General features: G+C 39.6%; 1 non-coding gene across 1 annotated transcript; it reads left to right on the top strand.

Annotated features, from left to right (window-relative positions):
• Nucleotides 1-9,350: 9,350 nt before the first annotated feature.
• LOC116621912 lies at nucleotides 9,351-9,456 on the top strand. Its single transcript, XR_004297489.1, has one exon. It is a non-coding gene; the product is annotated as a U6 spliceosomal RNA (small nuclear RNA).
• The last annotated feature ends 12,632 nt before the right edge of the window (nucleotides 9,457-22,088 follow it).

Raw genomic sequence — 22,088 nt, 5'->3', positions numbered from 1 at the left:
CCCCAGGCTGTGGATCCTGGTGTGGGGTTCAAACCCCCCATTCCTCAAGGAGGACTTCTGCAATTGTGATACCCCTCCTGCTTGTGGGTTGCTGTGCTGGGGGTGTGGGTCTTGAACAAATCACATCTCCATCTCTCCTACCATCTCCAGGTGATTTTTTTTCTTTATATCTTTAGTTGTGTATGATCTGTTCTGCTAGTCTTCAGTTCATTCTCACAGATAGTGGTTCTATATGTAGTTGTAGATTTTGGTGTAGATTTTGACAGGAGAAGATTAGCTCAGGGTCTTCGTACTCCACCATCTTGATCCTACCCTTGAATCTTGTTTCTTTTCACGTCTTGTCATTTTATTTTTAAAAACTCAACATTTTATGTGATATATTGTAGGAGCTCTGGATTCTTATTTTTTTTTTCCCTGAAGCTGGTTGTTGTTGCTAGTTTTATTTCATTTATTTGTAGATTTTTGGTGGAATCTGTCTCCCCCATGCTTTGTGGTCTCTGGTGCTCGGGCTTATTTTTTTAATCATTTTGTTCCTTTTAAAGCTGGCTTCCTAGGAGTCATCTCTGTGTTTTCATAATTTAATTGTCAGCTAAAAATTGGTCAAGGTTGTGCTCAAATAACTTGTGTCAGTAGGCATCCACCCACTGCTGATGGATTTGTGTGTGACTTTATGTATATGTACAAATTCAGGTCATTTTCAAGTACTGCCCAGACATTAATTTCCACCAAATCCTTTCAGATCTCCCTTTGTATTGTAACCTCCTGGACAGCCTAGGAGAGCTCCACCAGGGTTCTCTCATATCCAAAATTTTTCAGTTAAGTTTCAGCTGGTTGTTCGGTCTGCCACTGACTCCGACCAGGCCTTCACCCTGAGATTACCATTGCTGTTAGCTTTTCCTCCTCATCTTCTACTGAGGTAGCTGCTTTTATTGACAGTGCCATTTGACATAGGTTTTTCATTCTCTACTCCAAATCAAGTCAGCCCCTTGTACCAGTGATGCTGCTGATTTTCATTGCCAGCTCCACTGTGATAGAAATACCTTACACTGATATGGTGATGGGATGGGAGAAGTCCCAGACAAGAATGCCACAGACTTTCATTGTTCATTCCTGAAATTCAGTTTTACATGAATAAATGTTTCTCGATTTGTTGGTTGCTTCTGTTCTCTTCCAGATCCCTGAAATGGTGATTTTTTTTAAAAAAAACAATACTGTAAAGTTTTAGAGTTGTTTGAGAGCAGAGAATTTTTGCTGTCCTCATTACTACACCATAGCCAGAAGTCCCCACATTAAAAAAATTACCTATGATTTTGAATTCTCATTAGTTCTTAGGGCTTCTACTTAACTATTCTGAACTAATAAGAAACAATTATTCAATGCATCGAATATATGTTGAGCACTAAAAATGGGCTTACGTGGGGTACCTGGGTGACTCAGTCATTAAGCTTCTGCCTTCGGCTCAGGTCATGATCCCAGAGTCCTGGGATCGAGCCCCACATTGGGCTCCCTGCTCTGCGGGAAGCCTGCTTCTCCCTCTCCCACTCCCCTGCTTGTGTTCCCTCTCTCACTGTGTTTCTCTCTGTCAAATAAACAAATAAAATCTTTAAAAAAATAAAATAAAAATGGGCTTACTTGGTTTACATCCTATATCACAAAGCCAAACACAATAGCTTCTCTCAGTATTACAATTCAGTGTGTCTAAATAACATAAAAGCATGGCTCTGGAGCTTTAGGATCCATAAAATTCACCCAGGGTACCTGCTAAAACTGTAGATTTCTGGCCAAGAGGAATTTATTTGTAGATTCTGATTCAACAGATTTAAGGTAGAACCCAGGAAACTATTTTTAATAAGATTCTTCAATAATTCTGGTGCAATTGGTCCAAAGAATGTACTGGAGAAATACTAATTAAGAATGAAAGCTGTTGGGGGGTGGAGCAAGATGGCAGAGGAGTAAGAGACCTGGATTTCGTCTGGTCTCAGGAATTCAGCTGGATAGGGATCAAACCATTCTGAACACCTACAAACTCAACAAGAGATTGAAGAGAAGAATAGCAACAACTCTCTGAACAGAAAAGTAGCCACTTTCTGGAAGGTAGGATGTGCGGAGAAGTGAATCCAAGGCGATATTCGGGAGGATAGACCGCGGGGGAGGGGGCCTCCTTCGGCCGCTTCTGGCAAGTGATAGAGCCGCGGAGCACAAAACTGGAACTTTTAGAAGTCGGCTCCGCTGAGGTACATCGCTCCAGTGGCTAAACGGGGGGTGGAACCCTCGCGGGACAGTGTGGTCTCAGGACCCTCAGGGTCACAGAAAGACCGGAGGTGCCTGAGTGTGGCAGAGCTCCCAGGTACCAGAGCAGGGAAGCCTGATGCAGAGACGGAGCGGTGGAGTGGGCTCTCAGCTTGGGGTTGCCATAAACTGTGATCCGTGGCCCAGTCGGGCTACTGCTCCTCCAGCAGGGATGCAACAAGTGGCAGATCCGGGGAGACTCCCTTTCCTCCCCCAGGAGGAGTGGCACGGGAGTGCACTGCAGGGATCTGCTGGGTTTGGAGACTCCACACAAGGTCGGGTGCCAGAGATAGAAACGCTCGGTCACAGGCCAAGCGAGCACGGAGTGCGGCCGGAGACCGGGGAGACGGGAGTGACTGACTGCTTTTCTCTGGGGGCGCACTGAGGCTTGGGGCCCCAAGTTCTCGGCTCCTCTGGGGCGGAGATTGGGACGCTGCCATTTTCACTCTCATCCTCCAAAGCTGTACTGAAAGCTTGCAGCGAACAAAAGCTCCCGAGAGCAAACCCGAGGAGATTACTTAGCCCCGACTGGGCAAGGGCGGGGCAATTCCACCGCCGGCAAAGACATTTGGGAACCACGGCAACAGGCCCCTCCCCCAGAAGATCAGCAAGAACAGCCAGCCAAGACCAAGTTTACCGATCAATGAGAACGGCAGAACTCCAGACCTAGGGGAATACTGCATATAAAATCCATGGTTTTTTTTACCATGATTCTTTAGTCTTTCAAAGTTAATTTTTTTTTGAATGTCCTTTTTTTTAAATTTTTCTTTTTCCCTTTTTCAACCAACATCTTATCAAACCCTTTTTTAAAAACATAGTTTTCATTTTTACAGTCATATTCTATCCCTTCCTACTAATTACCCTTATTTTTGGCATATATATATAAGTTGTTCTCTCTTTAAAATTTTGAGATACAGTTTCTTCTAACAGATAAAAATATACCCTAAATCTCTAGTGTATGGCTTTGTTCTAGTCTCCTGCCTGATCACATTCTCTCCCTTTTTTTTTCTTTTTTTTAAAACCTCTTCTTTCTTTTTTTCAAACACCTTCTTAACTTATCAATTCCTTTTATAAAATTTTTTATAATTTTCATCTTTACATTCATATTCCATTGCTTCATCATATCAACCCCTATTTTTGTACATATATAAGTTTTTCTTTCTTTAAAATTTTGGGAGGCGTATTTTCTAACAGACAAAATACACCCAAAATCTAGTGTATGACACTGATCTATGCACCAGCCTGATCATATTTGATCATATTCTGTTTTTTTTGTTTTGTTCTGTTTTTGTTTGTTTTTATCTTTATCTTTTTCTTTTTTTCCTCTTTTTCTTTTTTCTTACTTTACCTTTCTTTTCCCCTGGTTTCAGGTCTTTTCTGATTTGGTTAGAGTATATTTTCTGGGGACATTGTTACCCTGTTAATATTTTGTTCTCTCATTCATCTATTCTCCTCTGGACAAAATGACAAGATGGAAAAAATCACCTCAACAAAAAGAACAAGAAGTAGTACCAACTGCCAGGGACCTACTCAATATGGACATTAGTACGATGTTGGACCTAGAGTTCAGAATGATGATTTTAAAGATACTAGCTGGGCTTGAAAAAAGCATGGAAGTTATTAGAGAAACCCTTTCTGGAAAATAAAAGAACTAAAACTAACCAAGTTGAAATCAAAAATGCTATTAATGAGGTACAATCAAAAATGGGGGCGCTAACTGCTAGGATAAATGAGGCGGAAGAGAGAATCAGTGATATAGAAGACCAAATGATGGAAAATAAAGAAGCTGAGAAAAAGAGAGATAAACAACTACTGGATCACGAGGGCAGAATTTGAGAGATAAGCAATACCATAAGATGAAACAACATTAGGATAATTGGGATCCCAGAAAAAGAAGAAAGAGAGAGGGGGGCAGAAGGCATATTGGAGCAAATTATAGCAGAGAATGTCCCTAATTTGGGGTAGGAAACAGAAATCAAAATCCAGAAGGCACAGAGAACCCCTCTCAAAATCAATAAAAATAGGTCAACACCCTGACATCTAATAGTAAAACTTACGAGTCTCAGAGACAAAGAGAAAATCCTGAAAGCAGCTCGGGAGAAGAGATATGTAAACTACAATGGTAGAAATATTAGGTTGGCAAGAGACCTATCCACAGAGACCTGGCAGGCCAGAAAGGATGGGCATGATATAGTCAGAGCACTAAACGAGAAAAATATGCAGTCAAGAATACTATAACCAGCTAGGCTGTCACTGAAAATAGAAGGAGAGATAATACACTTCCAGGACAAACAAAACCTAAAGGAATTTGCAAACATGAAACAAGCCCTAAAAGAAATATCGAAAGGGGTCCTCTAAGCAAAGAGAGAGAAACAAGAAAGTTCTCAAATACACAACCTAACCCTACACCTAAAGGAGCTGGAGAAAGAACAGCAAATAAAGCCTAAACCCAGAAGGAGAAGAGAAATAATAAAGATCAGAGCAGAAATCAATGAAACAGAAACCAAAAGACCAGTAGAACAGATCAACAAAAGTAGGAGCTGGTTCTTTGAAAGAATTAACAAGATTGATAAACCCCTGGCCAGACTTATCAAAAAGAAAAGAGAAATGACCCAAATCAACAAAATCATGAATGAAAGAGGAGAGATCACAACCAACACCAAAGAAATACAAACAATTATAAGAACATATTATGAGCAACTCTATGCCAGCACATTAGATAATCTGGAAGAAATGGATGCATTCCTAGAGATGTATAAACTACCAAAACTGAACCAGGAAGAAATAGAAAACCTGAACAAACATATAACCACTAAGGAAATTGAAGCAGTCATCAAAAATCTCCCAACAAACAAAAGCCCAGGGCCAGATGGCTTCGCAGGGGAATTCTACCAAACATTTAAAGAAGAATTAATACCTATTCTTCTGAAACTGTTCCAAAAAATAGAAATGGAAAGAAAACTTCCAAACTCGTTTTATGAGGCCACCATTACCTTGATCCCAAAATCAGACAAAGACCCCATCAAAAAGGAGAATTACAGACCAATATCCTTGATGAACATGGATGCAAAAATTCTCCCCAAAATGCTAGCCAGTAGGATCCAACAGTACATTACAAGGATTATTCACCACGACCAGGTGGGATTTATCCCTGGGCTGCAAGGTTGGTTCAACATCCGCAAATCAATCAATGTGATACAATACATTAACAAAAGAAAGAACAAGAATCATATGATCCTATCGATAGATGCAGAAAAAGCATTTGACAAAGTATAGCATCCTTTCTTCATCAAAACTCTTCAGAGTATAGGGATAGAGGTACATACCTCAATATCATATAAGCCATCTATGAAAAACCTACAGCAAATATCATTCTCAATGGGGAAAAACTGAGAGCTTTCCCCCTAAGGTCAGGAACATGGCAGGGATGTCCACTATCACCACTGCTATTCAACATAGTATTAGAAGTCCTAGCCACAGCAATCAGACAACAAAAAGAAATAAAAGGCATCCAAATTGGCAAAGAAGAAGTCAAACTCTCACTGTTTGCAGATGATAGGATACTTTATGTGGAAAACCCAAAAGACTCCACCCCAAAACTGCTAGAACTCATACAGGAATTCAGTAAAGTGGCAGGATATAAAATCAATGCACAGAAATCAGTGGCATTCCTATACACCAACAACAAGACAGAAGAAAGAGAAATTAAGGAGTCGATCCTATTTATAATTGCACCCAAAACCATAAGATACCTAGGAATAAATCTAACCAAAGAGACAAAGAACCTGTACTCAGAAAACTATAAAATACTCATTAAAGAAATTGAGGAAGACACAAAGAAATGGAAAAACGTTCCATGCTCATGGATTGGAAGAACAATATTGTGAAGATGTCAATGCTACCTAGAGCAATCTACACATTCACTGCAATCACCATCAAAATACCATCTACTTTTTTCAAATAAATGGAACAAATAGTCCTAAAATTTGTATGGAACCAGAAAAGATGCCGAATAGGCAGAGGAATGCTGAAAAACAAAAGCAAAGCTGGCGGCATCACAATTCCGGACTTCCAGCTCTATTAGAAAGCTGTCATCATCAAGACAGCATGGTACTGGCACAAAAAAAGACATATAGACCAATGGAACAGAATAGAGAATCCAGATATGGATCCTCAACTCTATGGTCAAATAATCTTTCACAAAGCAGGAAAAAACATGCAATGGGAAAAAGACAGTCTCTTCAATAAATGGTGCTGGGAAAATTGGACAGCCACATGCAGAAGAATGAAACTCAACCATTCTCTAACACCATGCACAAAGATAAACTCAAAATGGATGAAAGACCTCAATGTGGGAGAAGAATCCATCAAAATCCTAGAGGAGAACATAAGCAGTAACCTCTTTGACATCGCCCACAGCAACTTCTTTCAATACATCTCCAAAAGCTAGTGAAACAAAAGCAAAAATGAACTTTGGGGACTTCATCAAGATAAAAACCTTCTACACAGCAAATGAAACAGTCAACAAAACAAGGAGGCAACCCACAGAATGGGAGAAGATATTTGCAAATGACACTACAGATAAAGGGCTGGTATCCAAGATCTATAAAGAACTTCTCAAACTCAACACCCAAAAGAAAAATAATCAAGTCAAAAAGTGGGCAGAAGATATGAAAAGACACTTCTCTGAAGAAGACATACAAATGGCTAACAGACACATGAACAAATGTTCATCATCATTAGCCACCAGGGAAATTCAAATCAAAACCACATTGAGATACCACCTTACACCAGTTAGAATGGCAAAAATGGACAGGGAAAGAAACAACAAATGTTGGAGAGGTTGTGGAGAAAGGGGAGCCCTCTTACAGTGTTGGTGGGAATGCAAGTTGGTACAGCCACTTTGGAAAACAGTGTGGAAGTTCCTCAAAAATTTAAAAATAGAGCTACCCTATGATCCAGCAATTGTACTCTTGGGTATTTACCCCAAAGACACAGATGTAGTGAAAAGAAGGGCCACATGCACCCCAATGTTCATAGCAGCAATGTCCGCAATAGCCAAACTGTGGAAAGAGCCGAGATGCCCTTCAACAGATGAATGGATAAAGAAGATGTGGTCCATATATACAATGGAATATTACTCAGCCAACAGAAAGGATGAATACCCAACTTTTACATCAACATGGATGGGACTGGAGGAGATTATGCTAATGAAATAAGTCAAGCAGAGAAAGTCAATTATCATATGGTTTCACTTACTTGTGGAACATAAGGAATAGCATGGAGGACACTAGGAGAAGGAAGGGAAAAATGGGGGGGAGGAATTGGAGGGCGAGATGAACCATGAGAGACTATGGACTCTGAGAAACAAACAGGGTTTTAGAGGGGAGGGGGGAGGGGGGATTGGTTAGCCCAGTGATGGGTATTAAGGAGGGCACGTACTGCATGGAGCACTGGGTGTTATATGAAAACAATGGATCGTGGCTCACTACATGAAAAACTAATGATGTATTTTATGGTGACTAACATAACATAATAAAATTTTAAAAAAAAAGGGAAAAAGACAGTCTGTTCAACAAATGGTGTTGGGAAAATTGGACAGCCATATGCAGAAGAGTGAAACTGGACCATTTCCTTACACCACACATAAAAATAGACTCCAAATGGTTGAAAGACCTAAATGCGAGACAGGAGTCCATCAAAATCCTAAAGGAGAACACAGGCAGCAACCTCTTCAACCTCAGCTGCAGCAACTTCTTCCTAGAAACATTGCCAAAGGCAAGGGAAGCAAGGGCAAAAATGAACTATTGGGACTTCATCAAGATAAAAAGCTTTTGCACAGCAAAAGAAACAGTCCACAAAACCAAAAGACAACTGACAGAATGGGAGAAGATATTTGCAAATGACATATCAGATAAAGGGCTAGTATCCAAAATGTATAAAGAACTTATCAAACTCAGCACCCAAAGAACAAATAATCTAATCAAGAAATGGGCAGAAGACATGAACAGACATTTCTGCAAAGAAGACATCCAAATGGCCAACAGACACATGAAAAAGTGCTCAACATTGCTTGGCATCAGGGAAATCCAAATCAAAACCTCAATGAGATACCACCTCAACCATTCAGAATGGCTAAAATTAACAAGTCAGGAAACAGATGTTGGCGGGGATGCGGAGAAAGGGGAACCCTCCTACAGTGTCGGTGCGAATGCAAGCTGGTGCAACCACTCTGGAGAACAGTATGGAGGTTCCTCAAAAAGTTGAAAATAGAGCTACCATATGACCCAGCAATTGCACTACTGGGTATTTACCCCAAAGATACAAATGTAGGGATGTGAAGGGGTATGTGCGCCCCGATGTTTACAGCAGCATTGTCCACAATAGCCAAACTATGGAAAGAGCCAAGATGTCCATCGACAGATGAATGGATTAAGAAGATGTGGTATATATATACAATGGAATATTATGCAGCCATCAAAAGGAATGAAATCTTGCCATTTGCAACGACATGGATGGAACTGGAGGGTATCATGCTGAGCAAAATAAGTCAGTCAGAGAAAGACATGTATCATACGACCTCAATGATATGAGGAATTCTTAATCTCAGGAAACAAACTGAGGGTTGCTGGAGTGGTGGGGGTGGGAGGGATGGGGGGGTGATAGACATTGGGGAGGGTATGTGCTATGGTGAGCGCTGTGAATTGTGTAAGACTGTTAAATCACAGACCTGTACCTCTGAAACAGATAATATATTATATGTTAAAAAAATAAAAAGAAGATAGTAGGAAGGGAAAAATGAAGGGGTGGAATCGGAGGGGGAGATGAACCATGAGAGACTATGGACTCTGAGAAACAAACTGAGGGTTCTAGAGGGGAAGGGTGGGCTGTGGGATGGGTTGGCCTGGTGATGGGTATTAAGGAGGACACATACTGAATGGAGCACTGGGTGTTATACACAAACAATGAATCATGGAACACTACAACAGAAACTAATGATGTAATGTATGGTGATTAACATAATAATAAAAAATTAAAAACAAAAAAGAATGAAAGCTGTTGTGCTAGTTCGGTGACACAAATACTAAAATCGGAATTATACAGAGAAGATTAGCATGGCCTCTGCACCAGGATAACACACAAAATCGTGGACCATTCCATTAAAAAAATGAAGGCTATGACCTGAAAAAAATGGGCATGTGTTCCACTTATACTTTTATATAGAACATCCAGATAATTGAGATTGAAGTATTTTACTTGGTTTTTGCTATACTTATATTATACTTGCCCTTCTCACATCATCAGTTTGGACATATTGCTGGTAGTCTATTGTGTTAGCTACAGTTTTGTCTGCTTAACGTGATTTTCTTCCACCTCATTCTTTCTCTACTTTTTCTTGTTAGCTTGACTTCTCTGACTGACCAGAGAAGTTTTAAGATAATAGGCATTTTCAATAAGAATATCCCGTCTCCTTGGCAAAATGATTAGTTCAGGAATGGGCAAGTGATCTAAGCCAGTCTGTGGGGGAAATTGCTAGAACTCTTGCTGGAACTTGAGTAAGAAATTCTATCTCTGTAATTAAAAGATATAAAGATGGTGTAAATCTATATTTGTTAATACAATGGAGGGAATTTTCCAAAAGATAAAGCACACACAGAGAAAATCAGAGTCAAGGAGGAAAAGTGAGAACTATCCTTTGAGTGATTGGAACCAGCTTTGCTTGAAGCTCTGGACTTTCCAATATATTTCTCTCTTATTTAAACTAGTTTGAGTTGGGTTATCCTTCACTTGAAACTGAAATTGTCATAATATACCTTGCCTTTGAATAATATTTCCCTCTGCTCCACTCACACCATTAGTCCCCTGCTCCTGGTCTCTCTCTCTCTTTCACACACACACACACACACACACACACTCCCTCTTTGTCAATAGTTCTGAGTATAGCTTCCATATTAAAAAGACATATTGAGGGGCGCCTGGGTGGCTCAGTCGTTAAGCGTCTGCCTTCGGCTCAGGTCATGATCCCAGGGTCCTGGGATCGAGCCCCGCATCGGGCTCCCTGCTCCACGGGAGGCCTGCTTCTCCCTCTCCCACTCCCCCTGCTTGTGTTCCCTCTCTCGCTGTCTCTCTCTCTCTGTCAAATAAATAAATAAAATCTTTAAAAAAAAAAAGTATATGAATTTAAAAAAAAGACATATTGAATCTCTTTCTTAGATCTTAATATGAATTTATCACAATATATTTTTATAAAAAGTAAGATCTAACATGTAACGTCCATAGATGAATTACAAAGGATTTAAATTCTCCAATTTTGCCTAAACTCTACTCTTTTCAATTCTTATTATTTTACCCTAAATAACTAAAAAGTTAAGGAATACGCTTGTTTCATCTTCCCCACCATCCTATGCTGTCTTTAGTGCTCCAACCTTTCTCACTTTTCATAATGTTTTAGTTTTTCCCACGTGTTTCAAAATTCAAGGATATCTTTCTGGATTCTGGCACATCTTCATATATATTCTGAGTTCCTTAGATTATTCCACATTATTCTGCTCACAGTATCCTAACTTTGGAAGAGTAAAAAGAACCAAGTTGCAATTTCTTTCTTTCTGCATTACTTCCTCTTAAAAAGGGCATGACTCCTCCTTAGTAGGAGTAACCTGGGAAAGCTTTCCCAATCCATCCATAAATCACTAGCTATCAGGTAAATACAAATCAATACCACAATGAGATACCACCTTACCCCAGTTAGAATGGCAAAAATTAACAAGGCAGGAAACAACAAATGTTGGCCAGGATGTAGAGAAAGGGGAACCCTCTGACACTGTTGGTGGGAATGTAAGCTGGTACAGCCACTCTGAAAAACAGTATGGAGATTCCTCAAGATGTTAAAAATAGAGCTAGCCTATGACCCAGAAACTGCACTACTAGGTATTTACCCGAAAGATACAGATGTAGTGAAAAGAAGGGGCACATGCACTCCAATGTTCATAACAGCAATGTCCACGATAGCCAAACTGTGGAAGGAGCCAAGATGCCCTTCAACAGATGACTGGATAAAGAAGGTGTGGTACATATATACAATGGAGTATAACTCAGCCATCAAAAAGGATGAATACCCACCATTTGCATTGACACAGATGGAACTGGAGGGGACTATGTTAAGTGAAGTAAGTCAAGCAGAGAAAGACAATTATCATATGGTTTCACTCATATGTGGAACATAAGCAATAGAATGGAGGACCATAGGGAAAGGGAGGGAAATCTGAAGGGGGAGAAATCAGAGAGGGAGATGAACCCTGAGAGACCATGGACCCCGGGAAACAAGGTTTCAGAGAGGAGAGGGGTGAGGGATGAAGTAACAGGGTGATGGGTACTAAGGAGGGCACGTTTTGTGATGAGCACTGGGTGTTATATGCAACTAATGAATCATTGAACACTACATCAAAAACTAATGATGTACTATACAGTGGCTAACTGAACATAATGAAAGAAAAAGAAAAAAGAGCCCCCCTCAATAGTAACTTGTGGATTACAGTACCAGCATCCCTTATCCACCACTCCTAACCCTTTGCAGTACCTTCTGCTAGCAAATCATGCACAGAAGTAAAATAAAATGTCATTTTGTGTTACACTTTAATTACCTCTGTTTTTATTAAACCCCAAACAAAGCAGAGTTTCTGTGGGTCAATGAAAGTGGCTTAAAAAAATAAGAAAAGCATTAGTGATGGAAGTGATACTTGTTCTGGGAAACATCTGCTCTTCTATCCCATATCATTACAGCTATATTTGATTTTCTACACAGAAAATTGTTTGCACCTGTCCTCAGCATTTTTTTTCCAGCACACATTTACAGCATATCATTAACATTCACTCTTTCTTCTGCTAAACAACACTTCACACTATTGAATCAGTGTTGCTATTCATGTCAGAAGAAGATGATCTAGTCATTTATCACTGTTCTGGCAACATTTATGTACCTGGACTCAGGTAATCTCTTCAGAAGGCATTAGAATGGATTGCTTGCACTGAGTGTTGTCAATCAGGCTGCATAATTAAATCAGGCAGAATAAATAGTTTGAGTTGCATACCAAGATTATGCACTTTTGAAGATATACTGGCACTTTTGATTGCATTCTATTGCCACATTGTATCAGATTAAAGTTTAGAGCCTTTGGAAAATATGATCTTTATATGCTTCTTTTGACACACCAATTAACCTTGAATAGTGCCACTTAGCTCAAATTTCAATCTTTTGCTCACTTCCCAGAATCTTTTAAGAATTGAACAGGGCCATATCTCTTGCATTAGGTGAGAAAGGATGTGATCTGTCTCTCATTTCCAGGATATAATCCAGACTCTTTAGCAAACAACCTGGGCCTGATTGATCCAGTTTACCTGTCAGGGCCCAATTTTCATGGGCAAGATGGCCCACTTAAGATGGGACTCATTTAATTTTGTTGAAATATTTGACTAGGTATTCATTTACCTGATGGTGTAGCATACTCTGCACTGCTCTGTGATAGTGAAAACTGCACCTATAAACCTTTTTCTCATCAACCTACATTATTAGACTAGAAGATTCTAAATATGAAATGTTACTTTCTTTTAATGGAAGTCAAATAAGAAAACTCTGCCTCAGTGAGGTTATAGATGGTTATCATAACATTTCTACTCTCAAGTTGTTGGTTAAAAAATTCTACAGAAATTGAACAACTAAAATTGTCCAATATGTGCTTTAAATAAATGAGAGAGATTTGCATCATAATCAAGCATTTGACAGCTGCTCTCTCTTTTTAGTTTAACCCCCTAAATGAAGGAGACAATGAAAAGGTAGTGGAGGAAAGGGGGCAGGAAGTGTGGGTACTATGTATTTAGATTTATTTATTACTTTTATAAAATTCAAATACCAAGCCACCATAGGTTTTAATTGTCCTGGCTTTGGAACCAGATTGCTTGGGTTCAAGCCCTGGTTTGCCTCTTGGCTGTGTGATTTCGGCCAAGTTATTTAACCTCTTTATGCTGTAGTTTCTTCATCCGTAAAAATGGGGATAATAATAGAGCCTCCTTCACTGATTTGAATTATGTATATAAAACACCTGAAAAATGCCTGTTACGGGTATTGCTATGTGTTAGTTACTAGCTAATTATTAATCTTAGTAAATCATAAAATTGAGTTAATAAAAGTTAAACCTGACTTTCAAAAAAACACATTTCTCATTCTAAAGAGAAGATTGCTTTGCTTGTTGTATTTTTTCTATTGACCTCATTTGTTTAATTGTTAGATATTTTGTCTGACCTCTCCCCTGCTTTCAGATTTAAATTGTCTAGAAATCAAAACTCCTATTTCATCAGGCATATCATACCTGACACTCAGCATGTTCAAGTTGAATGAAAGCCGGATTTGCAACATACAAACTTCAGCTTATTGACCCAATTTAACTTGGATCCATGCTGAAAGCTCCGATTGAAATTTTGAAATCCTTTTGCTGATGATCAGTTTTAGGAAGTTCCCATCTCCTGAAAGCCTACCAGTCTAAACTATATGGCAGATACATGAAGCAGAATAAGTAAACATTTCTTTGCTGGACAAATGAGTAGGAAGAAGATAGAATCCTGTATTTTTACAAGTTACAAGTGTACACAGTAATTTATTTTTTGCCATCATACCAATGCTAAGATGGTTCCTTATCTAAAAGGTATCTTTTTAGCTCTAAAATTCCATGATTTCCCAATCAGAAACTGTTATGTTACAAAATGCTTTCGACCAAACCCTATATAGCCTAAATAAACTTTATTTCGAATCCTATCATTTTAATTTAGCAAAATTTTCTTTATTTTATTATAAGTACTCATTTTAAAACTGAACTGAATTCAGAATGTACAACTTATTTAAATTAGTATCAAGTGTGTTGTATACTTGAAAGAAAACGCTGGAGAATTTTGACCTGCTTTAGGCAAAGCAAAAAGACAAAACTGAGAAACTCTCAAGGCTTTCTCTGCTAGTATCAGTCCATTGTCCTTAAAGGAGCATCTTTATTCTGTCACAGGATCATTTATCAAGATACTAATTCAGGTTTGTTCCCACATTTTGTAGACATTTTTCTCTTCCTCATTCCAAGAAAGAAGACACACTCTGTATTCTGAGTTCTGAGCAATTTGTTTCAGAGTGTGGTCGGGTTTTTTTAAAGATTTTATTTATTTATTTGACAGAAAGTGAGAGAGTACAAGCAGGGGGAGAGGCAGAGGGAGGAGGAGAGGCAGAGGGAGAAGGAGAAGCAGGCTCCCCGCCAAGCAGGGAGCCCGACATGGGGTTTGATCCCCAGGACCCTGGGATCATGACCTAAGCCAAAGGCAGACACTTAACCAACCGAGCCACCCAGGTGCCCCAGAGTGTGGTAGTTTTTTTAACTGATTTAGTGTTGCCATAGAAGAGTTGTAGGATGCAAGATTCAGAGAAAGCCTAGACCTGTCTTTGCTGAGAACAGTTATATAATTCTAAAATACACAAAACCAAGACTTAAGAAAACATACTTCAGAAACCTTGAGATGACTTCAACACAGTTTCTGCTCTCAAGGAGCTCTCCAGTCTACTGAACAGACAGACCCGTAAAAAACAGGCAATGGCAATGCTAGGCAATAAAATGAGGTATAGGGAATATACTTTAACTTGGCACTTAACCTGGACTGGTGGTAACAGGGAAAGCTTCTGGGCAAGGTGATGCCTAAGAGTCTTAATGTAAAAGATATCCAGGCAGAGAAAAGCATTCAAGAAAGTAAGAATGTCATGAACAAATGCACAAGCAAGAGAGCATGGCACCTTCAATGAACTGCAAATAATTCTGAATGGTTGGAGCTTAGACTGTGAAGTGGTAAAGATAGGGGTTAGAAAAACATTGAAAGATTTCAAGCAGAGGAATGATGTGGTCATATTTGCATTTTAGAAAGACTGTACTGGTAGCACTGTGTTAAAAAGATTGTAGGGGATCACAAGTGGTGGCAAGATCAGTTCAGTTAGCAGGCTAGTGCAGAGGTCCAGCTGAGAGGTGATAATATTTTAGACAACAGCAGAGACAGTTGGGATAGAAAAGAAAAGACATATTAAAGACAAATTTTGAAGTAGACTCATAACGATTTGGTGACAAGAATTAGCATGGAGTAGTGAAAAAGACAAAAGAGGACAAGATGATTCTTAGGTTTCAGGTTATGGTTAACAGGCTGGTTTCATATGAGTGCCATTTCTTTTATTTTTTTAAAAAAATTTTATTTAAATACCAGTTACCTAATATACAGTGTAATATTAGCTTCAGGTGTACAATATAGTGATTCAACACTTCCATACAATGCCCAGTGCTCATCACAGGAAGTGCACTCCTTAAGCCCCATCACTTATTTTACCCACCACCCCACCTCCCCTCTGCTAACCATCAGTGTCCTGTAGTTAAGCGTCTGTTTCTTGGTTTGCCTCCCTCTCTCTTTTTCTCCTTTACTTCTTTGTTTTGTTTCTTCAGTACCACATAGGAGTGAAATCATATGGTATTTGTCTTTGTCTTAGCATAATACATTCTAGTTCCATCCACTTTGCTGCGTATGGCAAGATATCATTCTCTTTAATGGCTGAATAATATTCCATTATATATATATATATATATATATATATATATATATATATATATCCTTTTCTTTATCCATTCATCAGTCAATGAAGGTTGGGTTCTTCCCATACTTTGGGATTGTTGATAATGCTGCTATAAACATTAGGGGGATGTGCCCATTTGAAACAGTATTTTTGGATTCTTTCGGTAAATACCATAGTACTGCTATTGCTGGGTTGTAGGGTAGTTCTATTATGAACTGTTTGAGTAACCTTCATACTGTCTCCAGAGTGGCTGCACCAGTTTGCATTCCCACCAAGAGTGTAGGAGGTTTCCCCATGCTCCACATCCTCACCAACATCTGTTGTTTCCTGTGTTATTAATTTTAGCCATTCTGACAAAAGCAAGGTGATATCTCATCATAGCTTTGACTTGTATTTCTTTGATGATGAGTGGTGTTGAGCATCACTTCATATGTCTGTTGCCCATCTGTATGTCTTCTTTGGAAAAATATCTATTCATGTCTTTTGCCCATTTCTTAACTAGATTATTTCTTTTTTGGGTGTTGAGTTTGATAAGTTCTTTATAGATTTTATATACTAATCCTTTATCAGATAAGTTATTTGTAAATATCTTCTTCTTTCCATAGGCTTCCTTTTAGTTTTGGTGATTGTTTCCTTCACTGTGCAGAAGTCTGATATCTTGAAGTCCCAGTAGATCATTTTTGCTTTTGTTTCCCTTGCTCCCAGAAATGTGCCTAGTAAGAAATTGCTATGGCAAGGGGCGCCTGGGTGGCTCAGTCATTAAGTGTCTACCTTCAGCTCAGGTCATGATCACAGGGTCCTGGGATAGAGCCCCGCATCGGGCTCCCTTCTCCACAGGAGGCCTGCTTCTCCCTCTCCCATGCCTCTTGCTTGTGTTCCCTCTCTCACTGTGTCTCTCTCTTTCAAATAAATAAATAAAATCTTTTAAAAAAAAAGAAAAAAAAAAAAGAAATTGCTCTGGCCAATGTCAAAGAGGTTGTTGCCTGTGTTCTCCTCTAGGATTTTGATGGTTTCCTGACTCACATTTAGGTCTTTCATCCATTTTGAATTTATTTTTGTGTATGGTGTAAGAAGGTGGTCCAGTTCATTCTTCTTCATGTTGCTGTCCAGTTTTCCCAACACCATTTGTTGAAGAGACTGCCATATTTCCAATGGATATTCTTTCCTGCTTTGTCAAAGATTAGCTAACCATTCAGCTGTGGGGCTATTTCTGGGTTTTCCATTCTGTTCCATTAATCTGTGTGTCTGGTTTTGTGCCAGTACCGTACTGTCTTCATCACTACAACTTGGTTATATAGCTTGAAGTCTGGAATTGTGATGTCTCCAGCTTTGTTTTTCTTTTTCAAGATTGCTTTGGATTCCAACTGATGCCCGGAATTGAGCTGGATATCTACCAGACCACTCTGAGCACCCACAAAATCAGCCTGAGATGTAAGAAGATAGATCTGGATCTCTACAAACAGAATATCGCAGGCAGTTGGTTTGAGGTATGAATTGGGGAGCCATGATTCCCCGGGCAGATATCAGAGGATAAATGGCAGCAGAAGGGAGCCTGGCCATGGGGATCCTACACCACCGGTGAGCAACAGCCTTACGCGCTGGGGACGGGGCACAGACTCACAGACCAGTAGCGGCGGGGAAAGGACTTTAGGGCAGCTTCCCAGATGGAAACCAGAGAAGAGTGGGGTCACATGTGCGACCTGGGAGTGGCTGGCAATTTTAGCACACAACCCAAGACGCTGCAGTTTATAGCATCACAGACAGAAACGGAGACAGTGTGGCCTGGAGAGCTCACTGAAGAACAGACTGCAATCTCTCTGCTCTGAGGCAGAGGGTTGGAAACGGTCTCTTCTGCTCTCTCAGAAGAGTCGCAGAAAGCTGCCAGGGAAAGATGCCAGAGACCAAAGGCCGAAAAAAAAAAGTTCCCACTGAGCCCATCCCCCACCACAGGGGGGCAGGGTAACTCCGCCTATACAGGGTTGCCTGAGTAACAGGCAACCTTCCCTCAGAAGAAAGACTGGGAGAACAAGAGGCCAGCAACCCTAAGGTCGCTAGAAAACAGGTGCATCTTGCTTGGGTTCTGGTCAATAATTTGACTCTATACATTCCCTCAACCACCCATCAACAAAATGACTAGGAGGAGGAACCCCCAAAATAGGAAAGACTCAGAGATTATGACTTATGCTGCAGATTTACAAATGGATGCAGATATAACCAAGATGTCGGAGATGGAATTCAGCCTAGCAATTGTGAAAGACTATAGCTAGAATGGCGAAATCAATTAATGACAACATAGAGTCTCTAAGGGCAGAAATTAAAGCTGAATTGGCAGAATTTAAAATGCTATCAATGAGATCCCATCTAATCTAGATAATCTAACAGCTAGGGAAAGTAAGGCAGAAGAATGAATTACTGACCTGGAAGACAATTTAATAGATAAAAAGGGAAAAGAGGAGGCCAGGAAAAACAACTCAGAATCCATGAAAAGAGAATCAGAGAAATAAGTGACACCATGAAGTGTTCCAATGTCAGAATTATTGGAATCCCGGAGGGCGTGGAGAGAGAGAGAGGACTAGAAGATGAATTTGAGCAAATTGTAGCTGAGAACTTCCCTAATCTGGGGAATGAAACAAACATTCGCATCCTAGAGGCAGAGAGGACCCCTCCCAAGATCAAGGAAAACAGGCCAACAACCCAGCATGTAATAGTAAAACTTGCAAATCTTAGAACCAAGGAAATCATCTTAAGGGCAGTTAGGGGGAAGAGATTCCTTACGTACAGAGGGAGGAACAACAGAATAACGTCAGACTTATCCACAGAGACCTGGCAAGCCAGAAAGGCCTGGCAAGACATATTCAGGGTAATAAACGAGACAAACATGCAGCCAAGAATACTTTATCCAGCAAGGCTGTCATTTAGAATGGATGGAGAGATGCAGAGCTTCCAAGACTGGCAGAAACTGAAAGAATATGTGACCACTAAGCTAGCCCTGCAAGAAATATTAAGGGGGTTCCTATAAAAGGAGAAAGACCCCAAGAGTGATATACAGCAGAAATTTGCAAAGACAATCTATAAAAACAAGGTCTTCACAGGCAACATGATGACAATTAATTCATATCTTTCAATAATCACTCTCAATGTGAATGGCTTAAATGCTCCCATAAAACAGCACAGGGTTGCAGATTGGATAAAAAGACAGGACCCATCCATATGCTGTCTACAAGAGACTCATTTTGAACCTAAAGATACATCCACACTGAAAGTGAAGGGATGGAGATCCATCTTCCATGCCAGCAGACCTCAAAAGAAAGCTGGGGTAGCAATTCTTATATCAGACAAATTAGATTTTAAACTAAAGTCTGTAGTTAGAGACACAGAAGGACACTATATCATTCTTAAAGGGTCTATCCAACAAGAAGATCTAACAATTGTAAATATCTATGCCCCCAACATGGGAGCAGCCATCTACATAAGCCAACTGTTAACCAAAATAAAGAGTCATATTGATAACAATACGTTAATTGTAGGAGACCTCAATACTCCACTCTCAGCGATGGACAGATCATCTAAGCAGAAAATCAACAAGGAAACAAGAGCTTTGAATGATACATTGGACCAGATGGACCTCATAGATATTTACAGAACATTCCACCCTAAAACAAAAGAATACTCATTCTTCTAGAGCACACATGGAACTTTCTCCAGAATAGACCACATACTGGGTCACAAATCAGGTCTCAAACGATACCAAAAGATTATTCCCTGCATATTCTCAGACCATAATGCTTTAAAACTGGAACTCAATCACTAGAAAAAAATTGGCAGAAATTCAAACACTCGGAAGCTAAAGACCACTCTGCTGAAGAATGTTTGGGTCAACCAGGAAATCAAAGAAGAAAAAAAATTCGTGGAAACCAATGAGAATGAAAACACATCCGTCCAAAACCTATGGGATACTGCAAAGGAAGCCCTAAGGGGGAAATACATAGCCATCCAAGCCTCACTCAAAAAAATAGAAAAATCCCGAATTCACCAACTGACTCTACACCTTAAAGAACTAGAGAAAAAGCAACAAACGATGACTAACCCATGCATTAGAAGGGAAATAATTAACATTAGAGCAGAAATCAATGAATTAGAAACCAGAAACACAGTAGATCAGATCAATGAAACTAGAAGTTGGCTCTTTGAAAGAATTAATAAGATCAATAAACCACTGGCCAGAATTACCCAAAAGAAAAGAGAAAGGACCCAAATTAATAAAAGTATGAATGAAAGGGGAGAGATCACGACTAACACCAAGGAAATAGAAACAATTATTAGAAATTATTATCAACAACTGTATGCCAATATACTGAGCAATCTGGATGAAATGGAGGCCTTCCTGGAAAACTATAAGCTGCCAAGACTGAAACAGGAAGGAACTGACAACCTGAATAGGCCAATAACCAGTAATGAGATTGAAGCAGTGATCAAAAACCTCCCAAAAAACAAGAGTCCAGGGCCTGATGGATTCCCTGGCGAATTCTACCAAACATTCAAAGAAGAAATAATACCTATTCTACTGATGCTGTTTCAAAAAACAGAAATAGAAGGAAAACTCCCAAACTCATTCTACGAGGCCAGCATTACCTTAGTCCCCAAACCAGGCAAAGACCCCATCAAAAAGGAGAATTTCGGACCCATATCCCTGATGAATATGGATTCCAAAATTCTCAACAAAATCCTAGTTAATAGGATCCAACAATACATTAAAATGATCATCCACCATGACCAAGTGGGATTTATCCCCAGGATGCAAGGGTGGTTCAACATTCGAAAATCAATCACTGTGATAGAACACATTAATAAGAGGAGGGAGAAGAACCGTATGGTCCTCTCAATTGATGCAGAAAAAGCATTTGACAAAATACAACATCCTTTCCTGATGAAAACTCTTCAGAGTATAGGGATAGAGGGAACATTCCTCAAGTTCATAAAATCCATCTATGAAAAATCCACAGTGAATATCATCCTCAATAGGGAAAAGCGGAGAGCCTTTCCCTTAAGATCAGGAACACGTCAAGGATACCCACTCTCGCCACTATTGTTCAACATAGTACTAGAAGTCCTAGCAACAGCAATCAGACAACAAAAAGAAATGAAAGGTATTCAGATTGGCAAAGAAGAAGTCAAACTCTCTCTTTTTACAGGTGACATGATACTTTATGTGGAAAACCCAAAAGACTCCACCCCCAAATTACTGGAACTCACACAGCAATTCAGTAATGTGGCAGGATACAAAATCAATGCACAGAAATCAGTTGCTTTCTTATACACTACCAATGCAGCTGTAGAAAGAGAAATTAGAGAAACGATTCCATTTACAATAGCACCAAAAACCGTAGGATACCTCGGAATAAACCTCACCAAAGCCGTCAAGGATCTATACTCTAAGAACTACAGAACACTCATGAAAGAAATTGAAGAAAACACAAAAAGATGGAAAAACATTCCATGCTCTAGGATCAGAAGAATAAATATTGTTAAAATGTCTATGCTACCCAGAGCAATCTATACCTTCAATGCCATCCCAATCAAAATTCCAATGACATTTTCCAAAGTGCTGGAACAAACAATCCTAAAATTTGTACGGAATCAGAAAAGACCCCAAATCGCCAAGGAAATGTTGAAAAAGAAAAACAAGGCTGGGGGCATCATGTTGCCTGATTTCAAGCTATAGTACAAAGCTGTGATCACCAAGACAGCATGGTACTGGCACAAAAAGGACATATAGACCAATGGAACAGAATAGAGAATCCAGATATGGACCTTCAACTCTATGGTCAAATAATCTTCAACAAAGCAGGAAAAAATATGCCATGGAAAAAAGACAGTCTCTTCAATAAATGGTGCTGGGAAAATTGGACAGCCACATGCAGAAGAATGAAACTCAACCATTCTCTAACACCATACACAAAGAAAAACTCAAAATGGATGAAAGACCTCCATGTGAGACAGGAATCCATCAAAATCCTAGAGGAGAACATCGGCAGTAACCTCTTTGACATCGCCCACAGCAACTTCTTTCAAGATACATCTCCAAAAGCTAGTGAAACAAAAGCAAAAATGAACTTTTGGGACTTCATCAAGACAAAAAGCTTCTGTGCAGCAAATGAAACAG

This window comes from Phoca vitulina, unplaced genomic scaffold (genome assembly GCF_004348235.1).
Source record: "Phoca vitulina isolate PV1807 unplaced genomic scaffold, GSC_HSeal_1.0 scaffold51, whole genome shotgun sequence".
NCBI classification, from domain to species: Eukaryota; Metazoa; Chordata; class Mammalia; order Carnivora; family Phocidae; genus Phoca; species Phoca vitulina.
This window is presented reverse-complemented; position numbering and strand designations above follow the sequence as displayed.